Genomic DNA, 14,312 nt, shown 5'->3' with positions numbered 1-14,312 from the left:
TTGGAGATTCTTAATGGCCGGGTCAAACGTGCCTGACATTAAGAATCTCTGGCTTAATACTGGCTGGTAAAACAAAGCCAGTATTAACTCATGATTACCCAACAAGCCACCCGGCTCCAGGGCTGTTGGAAGAGTTGGATACAGCGCCAGATGATGGCGCTTCTATGAGAGCGCCATTTTCTGGGACGGCTGCGGACTGAAATCCGCAGCAGAGGCGCCCACAAACCTCGGGCTAACCTGTGCTGCGGATTCCAATCCCCAGCTGCCTAGTTGTACCCGGCTGGACACAAAAATAGGGCGAAGCCCACGTCATTTGTTTTTTAATTATTTCATGAAATAAGTGAAATAATTAAAAAAAACGGGCTTCCCTATATTTTTGGTTCCCAGCCGGGTACAAATAGGCAACTGGGGGTTGGAGGCAGCCCGTGGCTGCCAGCTGTACCTGGCTAGCATACAAAAATATGGCGAAGCCCACGTCATTTTTTTGGTGGGCAAAAAACTTCTGCATGCAGTCCTGGATGGAGTATGCTGAGCCTTGTAGTTCTGCAGCTGCTGTCTGCTCTTCTCCATACAGACAGACAGCAGCTGCAGAACTACAAGGCTCAGCATACTCCATCCAGGACTGTATGCAGAAGTTTTTTGCCCCCTGAAAAAATTATGTGGCTTCGCCATATTTTTGTATGCTAGCCAGGTACAGCAGGCAGGTACGGCTGCCCCCAACCCCCAGTTGCCTATTTGTACCCGGCTGGGAACCAAAAATAAAGGGAAGCCCTTTTTTTATTATTTCATGAATTTCATGAAATAATTAGAAAACAAATGACGTAGGCTTTGCCCCATTTTTGTGTCCAGCCAGGTACAACTAGGCAGCTGGGGATTGGAATCCGCAGCACAGGTTGGCCTGAGCTTTCTGGGCCCCACTGCTGCGATTTGCAGTCTGCAGCCGCCTCAGAAAATGGCATTTTCATAGAAGCGCCATCTTCTGGCGCTGTATCCAACTCTTCCAGCACCTGCCTGCTATACCTGGCTAGCATACAAAAATATGGCGAAGCTCACGTCCTTTTTTTGTAGCTTTTTGGCAAAAAAAAAAAAAAATGCTTCCCTGGATTTTCCATTGCCAGTGAAGGTAACACCAAGCAGTGGGGGTTAGCAGCCAGTAGCTGCTTGGATTACCCTTAGCTAGCAATACAAAAAATGCAGTGGGAGCTAACATATATTTTTTTTAATTATTTATTTAAATAACTAAAAATAAAATGGGCTTCCCTGTATTTTGATTGCTGGACATCACAGTGCTGTAAAAATAAATCTTTAAAAAAATGACGTAGCGCTCCGCGGTATTTTTGATTCTCAGCGCAGATAAAGCAGACAGCTATGGGTTGCCACCCCCATCTGCCTGCCGTTACCTTGGTTGGCAATCAAAATACAGGGAAGCCCATTAATTTTTTCTATTTAAAAAATAGTTAAAAAAAAAAAATTACGTTGGGTCCCCCCATTTTTGATAGCCAGCTAGGGTAAAGCAGACGGCTGTAGCCTGAAAACCACAGCTGGCAGCTTTACCGTGGTTGGGGATCCAATGTGGAGGTCCCCTCAGGCTCTTTTTTATAATTATTTTATAAATATTAATAATTACACAATAAAAGTAGGGGACCCCCCAAATTGGATCACCAGCCAAGGTAAAGCGGACAGCTGTGGTCTGGTATTCTCAGGGTGGGAAGGTCCATAGTTATTGGGCCTTCACAGCCTAAAAATAGCAGGCCGCAGGCACCCCAGACGTGGCGCATCCACTAGATGCGCCAATCCTGGCGCTTCACCCCAGCTCATCCCGTGCCCTGGTGCAGTGGCAAACGGGGTAATAAATCGGGTTGATACTAGCTGTAAAGTCACCTGAGATCAAGCCCAGCAGTTTGTGATGTCATGGCGTCTATTAGATACCCAACATCATAAACTGTCAGTACTAACAAAAACAAAAAATCGACAAAAGAAATTTATTTGAAAAAACAGTCCCCAAAACATTTCCTCTTTCACCAATTTATTGTAAGAAAAAAAATAAAGGGGTCCCACGACGACTCTGGACCGTCTAGAATATGGGGGGGGAGACACTCAGGGAACGTATCCCCCATTTTCTAGGAGTGCGGACCCTTCATGTGAGGAGTGTGGGTGCAATGAATCTGCACTCACTCTCCCCGGGTCCACAGCAGCAGAGTCCATGTCGTAATGGTTGCTACCAAAGCTGCAATGCCCTGCTCATGAGGTAAGGGCATGCCTAATCAGGAGAACTACTGTAGAGGAAGCTCTGCTCACTGGTATATAGGTGCTCAGAGGTAATAATAGATAAAATTAGTGAGTAACCTCGGCACTCTATATCTCCCAGACTAAGTCAGTAAGTCACAACGGATAGTAATGCAAAATCACTCTTTATTGGTCCGTATTAAGAAATTTTTTTTTTCATAAGCATATATGTTTTTGTCCAAAACAAGTTACAAATGACGTTTCGGCCTGAGCCTTCGTCAGATTGGACTTATCTGCATGTAATCATGAAAAATGACAATAATCAGTATCACATAAGAGTGAGAGAACAATAACATAAACTCGAACAATGTAGAGGTACAATTGGGATGCAGCAAAAAAATTGCAACACAGCAAGAAATGAAACACATGATACAAATGTCATAATACAGTACAAGGACAATATAGTAATGACAAATATGGGGTCAGAGTAGACTTAGACAGCTCTGGTACGAAAGAGATGTCAATCATAAAGTAACATGTGCAGTAGGTGTAGAGCTACACTATGCATGGCAGAGCTAATGGGTAGACCGACCATAGAAAAAGTAGAGAAAAAGTGGAGAAAAAGTGGAGAATAAGTGGAACATAAGAGGAGAAAAAGTGGAGAAAAAGTGGAGAAAAAAGTGGAGAAAAAGTGGAGAAAAAGTGGAGAAAAAGTGGAGAAAAAGTGGAGAAAAAGTGGAGAAAAAGTGGAGATTAAGAGGAGAAAAAGTGGAGAAAAAAGTGGAGAAAAAGTGGAGAAAAAGTGGAGCATAAGTGGAGAAAAAGTGGAGAAAAAGTGGAGCATAAGAGGAGAAAAAGTGGAGAAAAAAGTGGAGAAAAAGTGGAGAAAAAGAGGAGAAAAAGTGGAGAAAAAAGTGGAGAAAAAGTGGAGAAAAAGTGGAGCATAAGAGGAGAAAAAGTGGAGAAAAAGTGGAGAAAAAGTGGAGCATAAGAGGAGAAAAAGTGGAGAAAAAGTGGAGAAAAAGTGGAGCATAAGAGGAGAAAAAGTGGAGATTAAGAGGAGAAAAAGTGGAGAAAAAGTGGAGCATAAGAGGAGAAAAAGTGGAGAAAAAGTGGAGAAAAAGTGGAGCATAAGAGGAGAAAAAGTGGAGATTAAGAGGAGAAAAAGTGGAGAAAAAGTGGAGAAAAAGTGGAGAAAAAGTGGAGCATAAGAGGAGAAAAAGTGGAGAAAAAGTGGAGAAAAAGTGGAGAAAAAGTGGAGCATAAGAGGAGAAAAAGTGGAGAAAAAGTGGAGAAAAAAGTGGAGAAAAAGTGGAGAAAAAGTGGAGAAAAAGTGGAGATTAAGAGGAGAAAAAGTGGAGAAAAAGTGGAGAAAAAGTGGAGCATAAGAGGAGAAAAAGTGGAGAAAAAAGTGGAGAAAAAGTGGAGAAAAAGTGGAGAAAAAGTGGAGAAAAAGTGGAGAAAAAGTGGAGCATAAGAGGAGAAAAAGTGGAGAAAAAGTGGAGAAAAAAGTGGAGAAAAAGTGGAGTAAAAGTGGAGAAAAAGTGGAGCATAAGAGGAGAAAAAGTGGAGAAAGTGGAGAAAAAAATGGAGATAAAGTGGAGAAAAAGTGGAGAAAAAGTGGAGAATAAGAGGAGAAAAAGTGGAGAAAAAGTGGAGAAAAAGTGGAGAATAAGAGGAGAAAAAGTGGAGAATAAGTGGAGAAAAAAATGGAGAAAAAGTGGAGAAAAAGTGGAGAAAAAGTGGAGCATAAGAGGAGAAAAAGTGGAGAAAAAGTGGAGAAAAAGTGGAGCATAAGAGGAGAAAAAGTGGAGAAAAAAGTGGAGAAAAAGTGGAGAAAAAGTGGAGAAAAAGTGGAGAAAAAGTGGAGAAAAAGTGGAGAAAAAGTGGAGATTAAGAGGAGAAAAAGTGGAGAAAAAGTGGAGAAAAAAGTGGAGAAAAAGTGGAGAAAAAGTGGAGAAAAAGTGGAGAAAAAGTGGAGAAAAAGTGGAGATTAAGAGGAGAAAAAGTGGAGAAAAAAGTGGAGAAAAAGTGGAGAAAAAGTGGAGCATAAGTGGAGAAAAAGTGGAGAAAAAGTGGAGCATAAGAGGAGAAAAAGTGGAGAAAAAAGTGGAGAAAAAGTGGAGAAAAAGTGGAGCATAAGAGGAGAAAAAGTGGAGAAAAAGTGGAGAAAAAGTGGAGCATAAGAGGAGAAAAAGTGGAGAAAAAGTGGAGAAAAAGTGGAGCATAAGAGGAGAAAAAGTGGAGATTAAGAGGAGAAAAAGTGGAGAAAAAGTGGAGCATAAGAGGAGAAAAAGTGGAGAAAAAGTGGAGAAAAAGTGGAGCATAAGAGGAGAAAAAGTGGAGATTAAGAGGAGAAAAAGTGGAGAAAAAGTGGAGAAAAAGTGGAGAAAAAGTGGAGCATAAGAGGAGAAAAAGTGGAGAAAAAAGTGGAGAAAAAGTGGAGAAAAAGTGGAGAAAAAGTGGAGATTAAGAGGAGAAAAAGTGGAGCATAAGAGGAGAAAAAGTGGAGAAAAAAGTGGAGAAAAAGTGGAGAAAGTGGAGAAAAAAATGGAGATAAAGTGGAGAAAAAGTGGAGAAAAAGTGGAGAATAAGAGGAGAAAAAGTGGAGAAAAAGTGGAGAAAAAGTGGAGAATAAGAGGAGAAAAAGTGGAGAATAAGTGGAGAAAAAAATGGAGAAAAAGTGGAGAAAAAGTGGAGAAAAAGTGGAGCATAAGAGGAGAAAAAGTGGAGAAAAAGTGGAGAAAAAGTGGAGCATAAGAGGAGAAAAAGTGGAGAAAAAAGTGGAGAAAAAGTGGAGAAAAAGTGGAGCATAAGAGGAGAAAAAGTGGAGAAAAAGTGGAGAAAAAGTGGAGCATAAGAGGAGAAAAAGTGGAGAAAAAGTGGAGAAAAAGTGGAGAAAAAGTGGAGAAAAAGTGGAGCATAAGAGGAGAAAAAGTGGAGAAAAAGTGGAGAAAAAAGTGGAGAAAAAGTGGAGAAAAAGTGGAGAAAAAGTGGAGAAAAAGTGGAGATTAAGAGGAGAAAAAGTGGAGAAAAAGTGGAGAAAAAGTGGAGCATAAGAGGAGAAAAAGTGGAGAAAAAAGTGGAGAAAACGTGGAGAAAAAGTGGAGAAAAAGTGGAGAAAAAGTGGAGCATAAGAGGAGAAAAAGTGGAGAAAAAGTGGAGAAAAAGTGGAGAAAAAGTGGAGATTAAGAGGAGAAAAAGTGGAGAAAAAGTGGAGAAAAAGTGGAGCATAAGAGGAGAAAAAGTGGAGAAAAAAGTGGAGAAAACGTGGAGAAAACGTGGAGAAAAAGTGGAGAAAAAGTGGAGAAAGTGGAGAAAAAAATGGAGAAAAAGTGGAGAAAAAGTGGAGAAAAAGTGGAGAATAAGAGGAGAAAAAGTGGAGAAAAAGTGGAGAAAAAGTGGAGAATAAGAGGAGAAAAAGTGGAGAATAAGTGGAGAATAAGTGGAGAAAAAAATGGAGAAAAAGTGGAGAAAAAGTGGAGAGAAAGTGGAGAAAAAAATGGAGAAAAAGTGGAACACCCTTTGGTACCTTTCATGTGGCACTAAGGGGTGCTTAGCTTTGTATTTAGCCAAAAAAATGAAAAAAAAATGACATAGGGTTCCCCCTAGTTTTGTAGCCAGCTAGGGTAAAGCAGACGGCTGCAGCCTGCAGACCACAGCTGGCAACCTCACCTTGGCTGGTAATCCAAAACTGAGGGCACCCCACGCTGTTATTTTAAATTAAATAAATAATTAAAAAAAAAAACCACGTAGGGGTCCCCCAAAATTGGATCACCAGCCAAGGTAAAGCAGACAGCTGGGGCCTGATATTCTCAGACTAGGGAGGTCCATGGTTATTGGAATCTCCCCAGCCTAAAAATAGCAGGCCGCAGCCGCCCCAGAAGTGGCGCATCCATTAGATGCGCCAATCCTGGTGCTTCGCCCCAGCTCATCCCGCGCCCTGGTGCGGTGGCAAACGGGGTAATATTTGGGGTTAATACCAGATGTGTAATGTCACCTGGCATCAAGCCCTGGGGTTGGTGAGGTCAGGCGTCTATCAGATACCCGACATCACCAACCCAGTCAGTAATAAAAAAAAATACACGACAAACACATTTTTATTTGAAAAAACACTCCCCAAAACATTCCCTCTTTAACCAATTTATTAGATTGAAAAACAAATCCAGGTGTGGTGTAATCCAAGGGGTTGCCATGACGATCCACACTGTCCCAGTCAATGAAGAGCAGGATGTTCCCCATTGGCTGGGAGAGCAGTGCAGTGACCTGAGCTAACATCAATGGGTCAGCCCAGGTCACTGCAGGGCATGACAAGTGCTGCTGTCAGTGAGGTACATTACCTGCGCTGATCTCCAGCACTGCCGACAGCCCCTGTCACTGAGGTCAATGACCGGCGCCTTCACATCAAGTATCGCGAGAGGTCCGTGACGTCACCGCCAGTGTCAGTCTCGGGTCGGAAGCGAGAGGTGATGTGACAAGCGGCGGCCATGGAGGACAGTGACAGCGCTGAGGTCGGGATGGCGGGACTTCATCACCGCAGGTAAGCCGAGCGAGCGAGCGAGCGAGCGAGCGGGCGGGCGGGCGGGCGGGCGGGGGGGGGGGGGTGGATGTGTGTGTGTGTGTGTGTGTGTTTGTGTATGTGTATGTATGTGTACATGCCGCGGGCAGGAGGGGGTGGAGCGAGCTGAGCGGGAAAGTGTGGGCTTCCTGCACGTAACTAAGATAAACATCGGGTTACTAACCAAAGCGCTTTGCTTGGATACCCGATGTTTATCTTGGTTACCAGCTTGTGGCAGGCTGCCAGCGATGGCTCCTGCTCACTGTAGCTGTAAAAAGCCCTGCTTTTTGCTGCTAGAACCGTTCTCGAACGTATCTAGAACTATCGAGCTTTTAGCAAAAAGCTCGAGTTCTAGTTCGATCTCGAACAGCCCAAAAATCACTCGAGCCGCGAACTGGAGAACCACGAACCACGAACCGCGCTCAACTCTAGTTATCTCTATAGATGTTAGTAGGAAATTTAGAAAACTCATTGGAGACTAGCCGCAAAAACAGGTCTATATTGGGACAAGGCGACAAGGGGGGGGAATTTCTTTGACTTAATTTGCAGCCGCGAAGGAATCTTACCTAGGGCACCGGAAGAGTGTTCCTCTGAAAATTCTTCAAGAATCCTAAGAGCAGTTTGTTCAGTTTCAGTTGGGAAGGCCCTCTGTAGGTCATCATCATGGAACCACTTCTTCATAATCAGTGCCCGGGCGAAAATATGCAGATCCTTCACGGCTGTAAAAGGGTCAAATCGTGAACTTGGTGAAAATGTCAGACCCCGAGCCAAAACTTCATTATCTAGTGTTGAAAACACATGTTGAGATAGATTTATTACCTTAGGGGTGTCACCTGATTTCCCCACCACTGCAGCTTTCTTGGTGTGATTTCCAGTCGTTTTAAATTGCTGTACCCCTTTTCTCTTGGTACCCAGCCTTGTGGTCATGGGGGACAGGGATTGATATGATGCCTCACCCACAGATGAAACTGTAGATACTGATGTGGACCTCCCACGAGTAAATCGGGGTACTGACTTGCGCCACCTATATAAGTTGTTGATAATCCGTCATATCCTTCATGATCTTCTTTGAATGTGTCTCTCTGATCGCTTTTTCCCATTCCTCAGAGCTAGCAGCCATCATGGCGTCAAAATGCACTTTAGTGTCAGTTCAGTATGTCCCAGCATCAAGGCTTCTTGCAGGAAGACATCAGTCCATTTATCGAAACCCCCTCACAACACCTCTACATACAGACCATAGGCCAAACAAACGGACATCATTTTTAAAGCCTGAAGGACACACCCATGGGCGGAGGTATGGGATGAGCCAGACCCGCCCATCTCTCTGGCTATCCATAAAACCTGTCCCTGTAATGCCCTAGTAAGACTTGTGGCGCTACAAGTCTTGAAGCAGATATTCAGGCTTACACCACTTTCGCAATACATACCCTCTGCCTTGTTACATAGTACATAATGATGTGCGCTTCATCAATATGACCCATCCATCTTTTGGACTGGGTGTCATTATTAGTACTAATATGGCCACAGTTACCTAATTATGTCTTGATATTACTTTTTAAAAAGATAGTCAGGCATATAAAGTAATGGGTCAAATTTGACCCATGACAACCCAGTTTCAAAAGATACATCAGAATCAAATGCACTGATCATCTAGTTTCCATAACTTATCAGCAAATTGGTTAAATTACACCTATCAAAAAAAAATAATTACCAGCCTCCTCCGTAGCCCCTCTAGCTGTCCTATCCATTGCCAAGATAGGTGTTTTCTACCATTTCAAGTAGAAGCCATCTTCAATCAATTTGCTTCTAATTTACACAAAATAGCTGGAATGTTTATCAGGCAAACTGTACATGTGAAGTCTGCTTATTTTACAACAGGTGCAATGTGTAGTTGTGAACATCCATTTTTTTTTTTTTTTGCCTGAACTACTCTACTTTTTTATCTTTGTAGGTATTAGTACATAATGATGTGGTCTTCACCTAAAGACCCATTCATCTATTGAACTGTGATTAACAGTACTTGTTTGGCCACAACTACCTAATCACGTTTCAATATTACTTCTCAAAATATAGTCGTCAGGCATATAAAGTTTAAAGTTACATTTCATGGCTTCCCAAGGGAACTCTCCAGTATTAGTCTGCACAAATCCTCGGTGCACCAGGTGTCTCCCTGGGCACTCTGTTTCTGCACTGGGTCCAAAAGGGATTGCAGTGCCGCAGTTCCCATTGCCTTTGCTGGCTCTCCTGAGATCTCAGCCTGCCGGTCCCCTTTAGCTGCTCACTAACCTGCACCAGCTGGCTCCTCAGCTCCTTGATGTGGTCCACCTGCACTACTTCTGCTGTAATATCCATCAGTTGTTCCCGAGCCTTCTGCTGCTGCCGCTCCACTCACACAGATCCGCTCCACTCTAGGAGTCTTCACGTATCCACCGATCCACAAGCAAAAGCAGCATGCAGCGTTTAACGAATATTCGTGTAACCGCCGATCCACCGCAACCAACACTGTGCTACCGCAAGACAAGCGTCCTGGAATGCTGCCTAAATTCTAGCACCATATGCGATGGGGGTACTCACTGTGCTTGCTGCTCAGTTGCATTGAGGTAGGCACAGGATGCACTTTGAATACAACGTCCAGGCTGCTTTATTTAACCTGCATAAAGCATGCCAGCAGTATAGGAGATAAATGGCATGTCAATGCTGGAAAACAACATATGCACTTTAGTGTCAGTTCAGTATGTCCCAGCATCAAGGCTTCTCACAGGAAGACATCAGTCCATATATCCAACCCCCTCACAACACCTCTACATACAGACCATGGGCCAAACAAACGTACATAATTTTTAAAGCCTGAGGGACACACCCATGGGCGGAGGTATGAGGAGTGCCAGACCCGCCCATCTCTCTGGCTATCCGTAAAACCTGTCCCTGTAATGCCCTAGTAAGACTTGTGGTGCTACAAGTCTTGAAGCAGATATTCAGGCTTACACCACTTTCGCAATACATACCCTCTGCCTTGTTACATAGTACATAATGATGTGCGCTTCATCAATATGACCCATCCATCTTTTGGACTGGGTGTCATTATTAGTACTAATATGGCCACAGTTACCTAATTATGTCTTGATATTACTTTTAAAAAAGATAGTCAGGCATATAAAGTAATGGGTCAAATTTGACCCATGACAACCCAGTTTCAAAAGATATATCAGAATCAAATGCACTGATCATCTAGTTTACATAAATTATCAGCAAATTGGTTAAATTACACCTATCAAAAAAAATAATTACCAGCCTCCTCCGTAGCCCCTCTAGCTGTGCTATCCATCGCCAAGATAGGTGTTCTCTACCATCTCAAGTAGAAGCCATCTTCAATCAATTTGCTTCTAATTTACACAAAATAGCTGGAATGTTTATCAGGCAAACTGTACATGTGAAATCTGCCTATTTTACAACAGGTGCAATGTGTAGTTGTGAACATCCAATTTTTTTTTTGCCTGAACTACACTACTTTTTAATCTTTGGTGGTATTAGTACATAATGATGTGGTCTTCACCTAAAGACCCATTCATCTATTGAACTTTGATTAACAGTACTTGTTTGGCCACAACTACCTTATCATGTTTCAATATTACTTCTCAAAATATAGTCGTCAGGCATATAAAGTTTAAAGTTACATTTCCTGGCTTCCCAAGGGAACTCTCCAGTATTAGTCTGCACAAATCCTCGGTGCACCAGGTGTCTCCCTGGGCACTCTGTGTCTGCACTGGGTCCAAAAGGGATTGCAGTGCCGCAGTTGCCATTGCCTTTGCTGGCTCTCCTGAGACCTCAGCCTGCCGGTCCCCTTTAGCTGCTCACTAACCTGCACCAGCTGGCTCCTCAGGTCCTTGATGTCGTCCACCTGCGCTATCTCCGCTGTATTATCCATCAGTTGTACCCAAGCCTTCTGCTGCTGCCGATCCGCTCACACAGATCCGCACCACTCCAGGAGTCTTAGCATATCCACCGATCCACAAGCAAAAGCTGCATGCAGCGTTTAACGAATATTCGTGTAACCGCCGATCCACCGCAACCAACACTGTGCTACCGCAAGACGTGCGTCCTGGAATTCTGCCTATATTCTAGCACCATATGCGATGGGGGTACTCACTGTGCTTGCTGCTCAGTTGCATTGAGGTAGGCACAGGATGCACTTTGAATACAACGTCCAGGCTGCTTTATTTAACCCCTTAACGACCGCCGATACGCCTTTTAACGGCGACAAATTAGGGTACTTTTTCCGATCCGCCGCTTTTTATTGGCGGTCGGAAAAAAGGGTCTAGCGCCCCCCAGAGTCAGAAAAATTCCGGGGTCTCAGCTGCCTGGGGTAGCTGAGACCTTGGAGATCATGATTCTGGCCGTATACACCGTATATCGATGATCAGGTTACAGTAAATGACCGCGCCGGTAAAAAATCATTTATCTCCCATCTGGCATAAACAAACATGTCAGATGGGAGATAAATCTCATCCCTTGGTCCTCTCCGGTCCCCCGGTGTCGCCAAAGTGTCCCCCCACCCCCGCTTTCTCCCGATAATCTAACATGGCGCCGCACATACCCCCCTTTCCTATGGTTTCTGTCGCATGTGCTATGACACATACGACAGAAAGCTGCTCCCCAGGCCCTGCCAGGTCAACCCCTATTTCCCCCCGGTGTTCCCTGGTGTCCCCCGTACCTGTCGGAGCTCTGATCCCCTGCGGCCCCCTCCTTCTCAGCAGACGGCGGTCACATGTGCAGAGCGCGGCTGACAGCTTCCTGTGTCTGACTCAGAGACGCTGGCTGCTGCTGCTCGCACTCTGCAGCTGTGACCCGGGGAGGGTGGGTGCAAATTCTTTGCACCAACTCTCCTCAAATGGAGGGTCTGCACTCCTAGAAAATGGGGGACACGTTCCCTGAACGTGCCCCCCATATTCTAGAAGGTCCAGAATCGCCGCGGGACTTTCACAATGGATTACAGGGACCCGATTTTTTTTTCTTTTCAATAAATTGGCCAAAAGAGGGAGTGTTTTTGGGGAGTGTTTTTTCAAATAAATTTTTTTTTGTTGTCAATTTCTTTTTTTTATTACTGTCAATTAGTTATGTCTGGTATCAAATAGACGCCGTGACATAACTAATTGCTGGGCTTGATGCCAGGTGACAATACACATCTGGTATCAACCCCATTTATTACCCCGTTTGCCACCGCACCAGGGCGCGGGATGAGTTGGGGCGAAGTGCCAGGATTGGCGCATCTAATGGATGCGCCACTTCTGGGGCGGCTGCGGCCTGCTATTTTTAGGCTGGGAAGAGTCCAATAATCATGGCTCTTCCCACCCTGAGAATACCAGACCCCAGCTGTCAGCTTCACCTTGGCTGGTGATCTAATTTGGGGGGACCCTACGTTTGTTTTTTTTTAATTATTTATTCATAAATAATTAAAAAAAACACAAAACAGCTTGGGGAGCCCTCCAAATTGATCACCAGCCAAGGTGAAGCTGTCAGCTGTGGTTTGCAGGCTATAGCTCTCTGCTTTACCCTAGCTGGCTATCAAAAATAGGGGGGACCCCACGTCATTTATTTAAAAAAATTTTTTGGGCTAAATACAAGGCTAGGCACCCTTTAGTGCCACATGAAAGGCACTAAAGGGTGCCAGCTTAGAATATGCAGGGGGTGGGACGTTATATATGTTTGACATCTATCCATTCATCCAATGTAACATTTTAGGCTATGCGCCCACAATCGGGGTTTGCAGCGTTTTGGGCGCAGTGTTTTCCCTGTGTCCATAATGCTGCGTTGTGCAGTAGAAGCACAGTGGAAGGATTTTTAGAAATCTCATGCCCACTGTGCTTCTTTTCTCCGCAGCATAAACTGACCTGTAGCGCAGCTTCCCGAGCCTCAGCATGTCAATTTATGCTGCGGAGATGAGTGTTCTGTGCAGGTAGAATAGAGCTAAAGTCCACAGCAGCGTGAACCCAAATCGTGAGCATGGGCAGCTGCGTTCTCCCGTGGACAACACTCACATCTCTGCAGGAAGGCTGGCACTGTGTACTAGACGCCGTGTCGCTGGATCATGGCCACATAGCCTAACAGTGAGAAATTTGTTGCTACAGCAACATTTTTGTGAATTACCTGTGGATTCAAAATGCTTACTATACTCCTGAATAAAATCCTTGAGGGGTCCAGTTTCCAAAATGGAGTCACTTGTGGGGGTTTCTGCTGTATAGGTACCCAAGAGGCCCTGCTAATGTGACATGGTGCGTGCAATTTATTTCAACTTTTCCAAAATTCAATTGGTGCTCCTTCCATTCCAAGCCATCCCATTAATCCAAACAGAGGTTTTTGGCCACATATGGGGTATCCCTGCGCTCACAAGAAATTGGATAACAACCTGTGTGGTCCACATTTTGTTGTTGCCTCTTGAAAAAGTGAGAAATGTGATGCTAAAGAAACCTTTTTGTGAAAAAAATGAAAATTTTCAATATGGCAACCTAAGCTTATCAAATTCTGTGAAGTATTCGTGGATTCAAAATGCTCAATATACACCTAGATAAAAGCCTTGAGGGGTCTAGTTTCCAAAATGGGGTCACTTGAGGGGGGTTCCTGCTGTTTAGGTACCTTAGGGGATCTGTAAATGCAACATGGTGCCCGCAATCTGTTTCAGCCAACTTTGCTTTACAAAATTCAAATATTGCTCCTTTCGTTCCGAGCCCTCCCATTTACCCAAACAAAGGTTTCTGACCACATGTAGGGTATTGGCGTGCTCATAAGAAAGTGGGTAACAAAGTGTGAGGTCCAATTTTTGGTGTTACCTCTTGAAAAAGTAAGAAATTAGTGCTAAAGCAACATTTTTAGGTAAAATGTTAAATTTTATTTTTTTTCATTCCACATTACTTTAGTTCCTGTGAAGCACCTGAAGGGTTAATAAACTTTTTGAATGTGGTTTTGAGTACCTTGAGGGGTGCAGTTTTTACAATGGTGTCAATTTTGGGTATTTTCTGTCACCCAGGCCTCTCAAAGTCACTTCAAATGGGATGTGGTTCCTAAAAAAATGGTTTTGTAAATTTTGTTGAAAAAATGGGAAATTGCTGATGAACTTTGAACCCTTCTAACTTCCTAACCTCAAAACATTTTGTTTCAAAAATTGTGCTGATCTAAAGTAGACAAGTGGGAAATGTTATTTATTAACTATTTCGTGTGACATAACTCTCTGGTTTATTGGCATAAAAATTAAAAGTTTGAAAATTGCAAAATTTTTATTTTTTTTGTCACTCTTCAGATTTTTTCACAAATAAAATAAAAAAATATCATCCTAAATTTACCTCTAACATGATGCCCAATATGTCACGAAAAAACAATCTCAGAATCACCGGGATCCATTGAAGCGTTCCAGAGTTATAACCTTATAAAGTGACACTGGTCAAAATTGCAAAAAATGGCCTGGGCATTAAGTACAAAACTGGATTCGTCCTAAGGCTATGTGCGTACTGGGAAATGGAATTTTCTTGAGAAAATT

This window comes from Anomaloglossus baeobatrachus, chromosome 2 (genome assembly GCF_048569485.1).
Source record: "Anomaloglossus baeobatrachus isolate aAnoBae1 chromosome 2, aAnoBae1.hap1, whole genome shotgun sequence".
Lineage (NCBI taxonomy): Eukaryota > Metazoa > Chordata > Amphibia > Anura > Aromobatidae > Anomaloglossus > Anomaloglossus baeobatrachus.
The sequence above is the reverse complement of the archived record's forward strand: the minus strand, read 5'-3'. Positions refer to the sequence as shown.